Source organism: Dromiciops gliroides, chromosome 5 (assembly GCF_019393635.1).
Source record: "Dromiciops gliroides isolate mDroGli1 chromosome 5, mDroGli1.pri, whole genome shotgun sequence".
In the NCBI taxonomy this organism is placed as follows: domain Eukaryota; kingdom Metazoa; phylum Chordata; class Mammalia; order Microbiotheria; family Microbiotheriidae; genus Dromiciops; species Dromiciops gliroides.
This window is the reverse complement of record NC_057865.1, coordinates 223,541,636-223,552,179: the sequence shown is the minus strand read 5'-3', so window position 1 is coordinate 223,552,179 and position 10,544 is coordinate 223,541,636. Positions and strand designations below refer to the sequence as shown.

General features: G+C 35.8%; 1 pseudogene; it reads right to left on the bottom strand.

The window, feature by feature from the left end:
- Positions 1 to 405: 405 nt before the first annotated feature.
- Positions 406 to 2,338, bottom strand: LOC122728576 (annotated as a pseudogene).
- Positions 2,339 to 10,544: the final 8,206 nt, after the last annotated feature.

Sequence of the window (10,544 nt, the reverse complement as noted above, 5' to 3'; positions counted from 1 at the left end):
AAATGTGAGGAAGAAAATGGAAAATATTAAATCAACTGTAATGAGGGAAAATATCGCTCTGCAAGAGATGATTCACATGAGGGTACTTCCTGATGACATTTCAGCATTTTGGTTTTGTTTGTCCTTTTGTTCTCAAAGAAGAACATGCCATAAGAGTGATGTTATGATTTGCAGTGAATAGGATTTAAGTGAGGGAGGGGTGTGCAAAACCTCCTCCAAAGCCACCTGGGTCCAGTGGCAAGATATGTATCAGGAAGACTAGAGATGGCCCTGGATATTTTAAGTCAATTGAGGTTAAGTGACTTGCCAAAGGTCACACAGCTATTAAGTGTTAGGTGAGATTTTAACTGAGATCCTCCCAACTTCAGGGCCAGTGCTGTATCCACTGCACCACCTAACTGTATTTTACCTTCTTGAGAAAAGCACTACTCTTTGAACAACATCCTTGAAGGCTTGTTTAACTTGCTGGTTCCTTAGGGTATAAATGAAAGGGTTCAGCATGGGAGCAACTGAAGTATTGAGAATAGCTACCCCTTTGGTCAGTGATGCTCTTTCTTTTGCTGAGGGGTTCACATACATAAAAATGCAGCTCCCATAGGAGATAGAAATGACAATCATGTGAGAGGAACAAGTGGAAAAGGCTTTTTTCCTCTGGCTAGCAGATGGGATTCTCAAAATGGTCCTAATGATATACATATAGGACAGAATCACTAGTGCCAAAGTAAATAGCAGAGTCACCAAAGCAAAATAAAAAGCAACCACTTCTAAGAACTGTGTGTCTGAGCAAGAGAGCTGTAAGAGAGGGAAAAAATCACAGGAAAAGTGATCAATGATATTCGAGTCACAATAATCAAGCTGCAGAAGAAGCATAAGTGGTGGGAAAATGGTCAGGAATCCTCCTAACCAAGAACAGAGAACAAGCAAGATACAGACTTTGTTGCTCATGATGGTCGTATAATGTAGGGGCTTGCAGATAGCAACATAGCGATCATAGGACATGGCTGTAAGTAGGTAAAATTCAGTTACCCCCATAAAAATGAAAAAGAATAACTGGGCTGCACAATTGTCAAAGGAAATAGTTTTGTTTTTAGTAACAATGGTGCTCAGGAATCGAGGAATGCAAACAGTAGTGAATGAGACTTCTAAGAAGGCAAAATTCCGGAGGAAAAAATACATGGGTGTCTGCAGGTGGGAATCCAGCAGCGTGAGGGTGATGATGGTCAGGTTCCCAGTAATACTTAAGATGTAGGTGATAAACAGAAAGAGAAAAATCACAACCTGCAGTTTGGGGTCATCTGAAAGTCCCAGGAGGATGAACTCTGTGATCACTGTGTGGTTTTTTTTCATCCTCCAAGTACAAAACCTACTGGTGAAAATAAGAAGGCAGAATGAGGAACAATGGAAAAGAAAGCTTTAGTAACAACACAATCACTTATAACAACACAGAATTTAAAAAAAATTCTTTGAGTTAGAAGCGGGACCACATGAGGAACTGTCCATGTGACAGTTCCTCAAATACTTGAAGATTACGATCTTCCCCCCACTCTGCTCTAAGTCTGCTGTTATTGACACTAAATGCACCCATTTCCTTCAACCAATATTCATATGGCATGACTTTGAAGCCCTTCACCATCCTGATCACACTCCTCTGGGTATGCGACTCAGTCACCAGTTGGTGAATGTTAAAGTGGGGCACCCAGAACTAAACACAATAATCCAAATGTGATCTAAACAGCACAGAGTACAGTTGCTTTACAATCTCCCTAGTCCTGGATTATATGCCACTCTTAATAAAACCCAAACCAATATGAACTTTTCTTGGCTGCCATATCCCAGTATTATCACAAGGTGAGTTTGCAGTTCTCTATCCCATAGCCACCACACCACCATTATTTTCAGAAAAACACTTGTCTGTCACACATTCTCTATTTTGAACTTCTGGAGTTGAATTTTGAAAAGTGCTCAGCATAACATAGAGTAGGCAATGTTTATTCCCTTCTCAAGTATAAAACTTTAACTTAATCCCCATTAAATTTTTCTTTTATAAGGATTGTTCCCAGAATTCCCACTTGTCTAATTCAAGGTTTTCTTCATCTTTTTTACATTGTGTCAATGTAAAGTGCAAAGACTTTTTCTATAACAACTTTTTGAGTTGAGTTGTTGTTGGTTTTTTTCTTCTTCTTTTTTTGTTGAGGCAATGAAGGTTAAGTGACTTGCCCAGGGTCACACAGCTAGTCAGTGTCATGTGTCTGAGGCTGGATTTCAACTCAAGTCCTCTTGAATACAGGGCCAATGCTTTATCCACTCTGCCACCTAGCTGCCCCTATTTGTCCTTCATTCTGGAAGAGAACCATAATATCAAGAGGGGATGTCATGACTTGCACTGAATTCAATTTGATTGAAGGAGGGCTGTGCAAGGTCACTAACCTCACTCTCTCCTCCAGAGCCATCTGGGTCCAGTGGCAGGATATTTAGATAGATAGATAAACAGATAAATAGATAGATGATAGATAGATAGATAGAGAGATAGAGATAGAGATAGAGATAGATAGATATAGATATATCACAAGATGACTGGAGATGGCCACAGATGTTTAAGGCAATTGTGGTTAAGTGCCTTCCCTAGGGACACACAAGTAGTAAGTATCTGAGGTGAGATTTGAACTCAAGTCCTTAACTCCAGGGTCAATGCTTTATCTACTGGGCCACCTAGCTGCCCCTTAAGTTGGGTAGTCCAAATGTCATTAGCCTCATTTTTCTGGTGAGGAAACTGAGGCTTGCAGAGTTAAGTAAAATGGTAAGGATCACAAAGCTAGGGTTAAAAAGAGCCCAGGACTCAAAGGTCATATATTTTCATAAATTTATGAATAAGTTTATATTGAATATTTATTAATATATATACATGTGTATATATACAGATACACACATATATACATATGTACAAAAATATACATGCAAATATATCTGTGATTATTTTTATAAGTGAAAAAATTTTCCTATATAAACTGTAATAAGAATCTATTGTACTTTATATCTATAAATATAAAGAGAACAATGCTTATCTTGAAATTTACCAATTTCATTTGGCCAAGTCACAGAAAAAATCATATACAAATTATAAAAGATCATGATGGTGAAGTGAGAAACAATTCTTGAAGATTTGCCAGACTGTTGATTTAACATTTAAAGCTGGGGCTTGAAAATTCCTCTACTTTCTCAAATAAACTGCAAAAGTGAAAAAAAAAATCTCTAATTCCCATAATTTTTGTAAGCACATATACCTTCACTTCAACCTTACACTCTTTATTTGAAATGGAACATTAACAATGTTATATTTCTCCTTCAGACTGTGAATGCTCCTTGATTTGTAATTAGTTGAAAAGCTGAAACCAAGTTAAATATTGCACTTGAATGAAATGTGTATTTGTTATTGGAGAACTATTCTTCACCTATGTGAAAGGAATGTCTGTCTAAATGTATTGGTACTTATATTAATACTAATGTTGCAGAATACAACTTGTTATTTTAATTCTAATAATATTTTAACTATGAACAGTACCAATACCAACCAGTTTTTTTTTAATTTTAATATTTAACTTCAAGATAGATAACATTTATGCTTAAAATGTAGTACTCTCATTTACAGGTACCCAAATTAACCATTGGTCAAACCTTAATTATCCTGAATCCTGTTTCCCAATGTTGCTCAAGAATTTCTTGTGTGGGGGCAGCTAGATGGTGCAGTGCATAGAGCACCAGCCCTGGATTCAGGAGGACCTGAGTTCAAATCTGGACTCAGACATTTAACACTTACTGGCTGTGTGACCCTGGGCAAGTCACAACTCCAATTGCCTCACCAAAAAAAAAAAAATAAAAAGAATTTCTTATGTGAATATGACTGGTACTTTCCTTGAATAACTCAATAAATGATGATAGAAACTAAAGATGGCCACATGGGCATCAGGTTTCCTTCCCCCTACTATTTACTTCTTCTTCTTTTGGCAAACATTATTCCTCTTTTTCTCATAATGTCTCTTAAAAATGCAAGACTCCATTTGTTCCTGTGTTTTAGTCAATGATAACTCCAGGTATTGTTCTAACTAAAATTAATTTTCTGGCCCTGATTAGTTTTTTTATATTAATGATTTTAATTTGGTTGATTTAAAATTTTCTTTCTCAAAAAAATCTAGAAGAGAACTTCAGCTAAATCTAGAGAAATATCCCTCTCTTCCCCAAATCAGCAGTATTAACCATTCTTTAGGCTTTACAGATAGAATCACTTAAGAAAGGAACTGCAACATAATCTTTCCTAATCACCTAATTGGTTGAAAGTCTCAGATAATGCAGGACCACATCACAAATAACCACATATCCTCTCAAAGGGTAGTGAAGCTCGAGAATCAGAATAATAGCTATGGTCTTACAGTTGTTTCTCACATTGTACTTAATATGCGAGTTTGAAAAAGGATGGGTCTGAAAATCCATGAATCAGATACATTAAGAAAAGACAGTAATTTTTTAAAAAGTTAATGAAACATCAAACAAATAAAAGTGCAATAGCAATTATCACTGGCAAATATTACTCACTTTTTGATAGCTTATGATGATTTCAGTCAAAAGTTGAATCCTGAATATCCTGTATGATTTACTTTAAAACTGAGATAAAATCCAATACTCCATAGTAAGAGCAGGCATTTTTTTCTTTTTTTTTTTTTTTACCATCACTTAACTTAGTTCTTTGTCATCTTTCCCCGAGGGGTCAATTGTATACATAGACATTTTAACATCAAATAAAGAATTCTCTCTCTTATCTCCATCCCTTGAGAAACAAAGAAGTATTTCAAGTCCATTTTGCTGTGATCTTTCTAAAGACTATTCTAGATTTCAAATTCTATTAAATTTTACTCACTAAAACTACGAGTTATAGTCTATGAATTTCTAGGTGTATTTCTAAAAGAAAATTTCTCTAAAGAAATAGAATGTAAATTGCTTCCATTTTGGGAGAAATGAACAAGTCACGTTTTTGGAAATTTCATTTTAATCTATTCTATTTGCTAAGGGCTCTGAAGAATTCATTCAGAAAATTAGCAAAGTGTGTCAAAGAGAGACATACACTTTAGGTTATGCTCCTATTATTATTATTATTATTATTAATATATTTCGATTAGAAATGTTAAAGGACAGAAATCACAGAAACAACTGAGAAAGACCTTATAAAAGCATGAAAATATCAGTCAGGGTGATTAATCAAGAAGCTAGCTTTCCAATGTGGGTTCTCTCCCATATTCTTTGAATAATATTTTTTCTGAACTCAAGGGAGATTGTGAACTGAAATCACTGGAGACAGGCCACATCCAGGAGAGAACTCTACTATTTTACACCATGGGGAGATATTGGAATGCCCTTTTGTCTCCCTGCATCTCATTTCCTATTTTCTATATTGGATCTTTCTGTCATTAGATTGTGAACGAGGAGAAATCTCAGATACAATTCTTATTTTAAAATCCTTTCCTCATGTTTTGCACAGATGCTTCTTACACACTTGTTTAAGCCTTGTACATGACCGTTCTTGCATTGCTTTTTTAATGGTCTTTCCTGCAAGTTGCAGATTTTAAAATGGCATTATCTCTTATGTTATGAAATAGAAATAATAAGATTGGATTACAGTAGCAATCATTTGCTCTTTCATTATTCTTGACCCTCACTGTAGCCTTCTTATTCAACATGTATTTTCAAGCCACTGTACGAGGAATAGGGAAGAGCAGGACAGGAAAGAAGGAAGGAAAGAAGAAAAGAAAGAAGGAAGGAAGGAACACCTTTTCCTGGTGATGCTTGCATATTATTTTAACATGTATTAAGTTATAATATTTATTCAAATTCATTAATGGGAAGAGAAATAAATCTGATACTTCTTACATGATCTTTTGGAATGTATTTTGGTAATATTTGGATAAATATGCATCTAACATTCTTGGATTTACCTAAAGTGATGAAATGAAACTATATGACAAAATTTAGGAGCAGCTGTGAATTTTTCTAATTCCATCATTCTGTCCCTTGTTTGACTCCATGTTGGAAATCATAGGGGGTAGGTAGGTGATGCAGTGGATAAAGCACTGAACCTGGATTCAGGAGTACCTGACTTAAAATCTGGCCTCAAACACTTGATACTTACTAACTGTGTGACCCTGGGCAAGTCACTTAACCCTCATTGACCCACAAAAAAAAAAAAAAGGAAATCATAATAGTCCTGTAGAATAGTGAAAGATCAGCTGATTTTTTAGCCTTACTTTGAAGATAGTTTAAGTGTTTGTATCTCAAAGGCTATTGTTCTTCCCTAAAAAGTATATGTGTATACGCGCACACAGCATTAGGGAACATATATAGTTCTTATTGTGACTGCAATAAATTGCAAAACTTTTACACAAAATAAATTAAGACAAGTATATCCAGGTAAGCTGTAAACTAGGTAAGCTATTACTTGGGAAGGGAGGAGTTGGATTTAATTTACATGGTTGAGTGTTTCAGGCATACTATGAGCTAGAACTAAAATAAATACCAATTGTATTCTTTTATAAATTTTGGTTTGCAGCAGATTCAATAACTATTTTTTTTCAATAACTCTTAAAAACTAGGATTTTCACCACTCTTGCAAGGTATCTTAATGAAGTCCAATGCATATATTCTGCTTATAGAAAAGTGAAAGTTACAAAATAATTTCAAATAATGCTTTTTGAAAACATTTAGCATAATGGAAAAATGTTCTAAAAAGTTATCTGTATTGAATTTAGAAGACATTTCCTCACAGAAATAATAGGAAAAAATCTCAGGCTAGAGAAAATGAAAAGTCTATATAAATCCTAATATAGCTGAAATAAAACACTAAATAAATGTTTCTTGATTAATTGATTGATAGTGCTATGTTTGCACTCCACTCAGTATTCCTTTCCAATTTAAACTCCTCTCTTCCGTAGCACATAGACTTAGAAAGGACTTCAAAGGTCATCTAAACTTATCTGAGACATAACCAACATGTTACAATCTATCCTCTGCTTGAAAGCATCCAGTGTTGGTGCATTTCCCATACCCAAGTCATTCTATTCTACTACTCCTAATTTGTTCATTCTAGGGATAAAGCAGGATAAGTCTTTATTCTATATAAAAGTGCTTCAAATATTTACGGATAGTTGTCATGTCTCCTCTAAGTCATTTTATCTGAACATATTTTGAAGGCTTATCACCATTCTGGTTACCTTTCTCTGAATATCCTTCAGGACAAAACTTCCTTTACCGTCTAAAGTGACAAATTGATATGAAAAACTAAATTCTATTAGTCTGTCAAGGAGGTATCATTGACATTCTTTCCAAGTGAAAAATTGGCATCCAAAGAGCTTTATAAATTTCTTAACAAATATTTTCTCATTGTATCCTTACAATACCATTGGGAGGTAAACCAAGGACAAGGATAAAAATGACATGTCTTTTCAAGGGACTTTTCTCTTTCTCCTCCCTGGAGTTGGTGTTGAAAAGTCTGGACAAATCTTTTTCTCAAAGCACCAATGAAGGGGCAGACAGGTGGCACAGTGGATAGAGCACTGGCCCTGGAGTCAGGAGGACCAGAGCTCAAATTCGGCCTCAGACACATAACACTTACTGGCTGTGTGACCTTGGGCAAGTCACTTAACCCCAATTGCCTCACCAAAAAAAAAAAAAAAAGTACCAATGAAGAAAGTGTCTCTTCTCCAAAGCTGTCACAGCAATTCTGTCTCCTATGCAGGCTCACAGTGAGTCATCATTATTTCCACCAATCTAGAAACACACCAAAGCAGCACCATGCAAAAAGACAGGCTTAAAAACTGGTTTACATTGTGAGAAAATAATGGGTTTTGAGGGTCCCAGAGCCCCCCCCCACTTGAGGGAGCCTTGCCTGACCTCTTTTAAGGCCAGCTCAGTGTCAGGAGAATTGCAAAAGAAATATAGATTGACCTTCCTGACTAACTAAAGGAAGTTAACTCACCTGGTCAACCCTCCAAGTTATGTCAACCAATGGACTGGCCAATTAACTTGGATCAATGTGCAGTGACCCACATCTGCCGGAGAGAGGATAAAAGCCCTTGGGGCAAGGGGGGGGTGTCAGTCTCTTCTCTCCCCTGCTCTTCTCACTGAGCCTCTACCCATCCTGGGATTTTATGCTGGGCCTGGGATGCTGGAGGAGACAGCCATGTGGCCCCCACTCTCTCGCTTTTCTATCTAGGTATGTAGGGCTTCTGAACTCTAATTCTGAGCAATGTTTTCCCTCTCTTTACTAACACTTAATGTGCTTTAACAAATGCTTAATGCCAAAGATGGTGTAGTAGCTTCTAATTTATAAGTACCAATATATTTGAAACCCCAGCTAAGTTCCCTAAAACCTAGAACAGAGACAGGTACCCCCATATATTTTCAAATGACACAACATATATTATTAGGGTATTGAACTTCCAGTTCAAAATATATGATCCTATGGATTAAAAGACAAAGAATAATAATTCCTATCACCAATACACACAGGGAAGAGTTCATAAATATGTAGTTCTGGAGAAAATGGCAAGTAAGAAAGCACTGTTCATTCTTATTCAGTGGTTTCCATGAATGAAATTAACTTAATTTCTAACTGGGAAAAGGACATGATAATATTTGTGGTCACATGTAAGAAGGAATTGAGAGAGAGTTCTACTATGTAATGAATGAAATGATGAAAAAAATGAATATGAGAAATAAGAAACATACTTTGCTGCCCAAATCTTGATAGCTTACTGCTGAAGATTTAACTCATGTATCCCACCTGGTTTGCTAAGAAGTTGACTGTTCTAAGTTAGTGCTGGCCATGGGACAACTCATATTTCTCCAACGCCTTTCTGCTTCTCACACAAGCATACACTCAAATATTTTCTGAAGCTCTTTTCCAAGTCAGTTGAAGGGGTAAGTCTGGAACCATTTTCCACATATTGATCCAAATGTAGTCCTGATTTTTTTTTATACTGAGACATTCTCTTGACTTTACCCCTGGAAAATATTCCTTTGAAGCATATAGAGAAATCAGAGTTCAGAAATATAACTTACAACCATCATATCTGGTCATCTCAAAATGGAATGGGAATAATGAGAAAAGAGTGAACTTTCTATCCCTAGCGATATTCATACAGAGACTAAATGAATATTTTATGAATGTTGCTCAAAATAATCCTGCTCTGATCCTTTGCCTTCCATAATATAATATTCTTTTTTAAAATCATAAAAGTATTTTATTATTTTCCAGTTATATAGATAGTTTTCAACATTTATTTACGTAAGATTTTTAATTCCAAATTTTTCTCCCTCCCTCCCTTCCCTCCACTGTCCCCAAGACAGAAATCAATCTGATATAGGTTATATATGTACAATCACATCAAACATATTTCTGCATTAGTAATGTTATGAAAGAAGATTCAGAACAAAAGGGAAAAATGTCAAAAAAGAAAAATAACAACCAAAAAGTAGAAACAGTATGGTTCAATCTGCATTTAGAATCCACCATTCTTTTTTCTGGATGTGGAGAACATTTTCCATCATGAGTTCTTTGGAATTGTCTTGGATCATTGCACTGCTGAGAAGAGCCAAGTTTATCACAGTTGATCATCACACAATGTTGCTGTTACTCTGTACAATGTTCTCCTGGTTCTGCTCAGCATCAGTCTACTTAAGTCTTTCCAGGTTTTTCTGAAATGTGCCTGCTCATCATTTCTTACAGCACAATAGTATTCAGTTACATTCATATACCACAACTTGTTCAGCCATGGAATATAATATTCTAAACCCTCTATTATTTTAATGTGGAAGCTGCTAAATCCTGTGTAATTCTTACCATGGCTCCATGATATTTGAATGGGTTCTTTCTAGTTGCTTGCACTAGTTGCATTTTCTTCTTCACCTGGAAGCTCTGGAATATGACTATAACATTCTTGGGAGTTTTCATTTTGAGATCTCTTTCAGGAGGTGATCACTGAAACTTCAGTTTCCATTTTACCCTTTGGATCTAACATATCAGGGCAGTTTTCCTTGATAATTTCTAGAATTAGAATGTCTAGGCTAATCTTTTTTATCATAGCTTTCAGATAGTCCTATAATTCTTAAATTATCTCTCCTCAATCTATTTTCCAGGTCAATCATTTATGCTGTGAGATATTTCACATTTTCTTGATGTCTTAAGGAATCATTGGCTCACAGTTGCTAATTTTTTCTTTTTTTTTCTTTCTTTTTTTTTTTTTGCAGGGCAATGAGGGTTAAGTGACTTGCCCAGGGTCACACAGCTAGTAAGTGTCAAGTGTCTGAGGCTGGCTTTGAACTCAGGTCCTCCTGAATCCAGGGCCAGTGCTTTATCCACTGCGCCACCTAGCTGCCCCCACAGTTGCTAATTTTTAAAGAATTTTCTTCAGTAACCTTTGGCACCTTATTTTCCATTTGGTCAATTTTGCTTTTTAAGAAATTCTTCAGGGACTTTTTGCATCTCATTTTCTATTTGAACT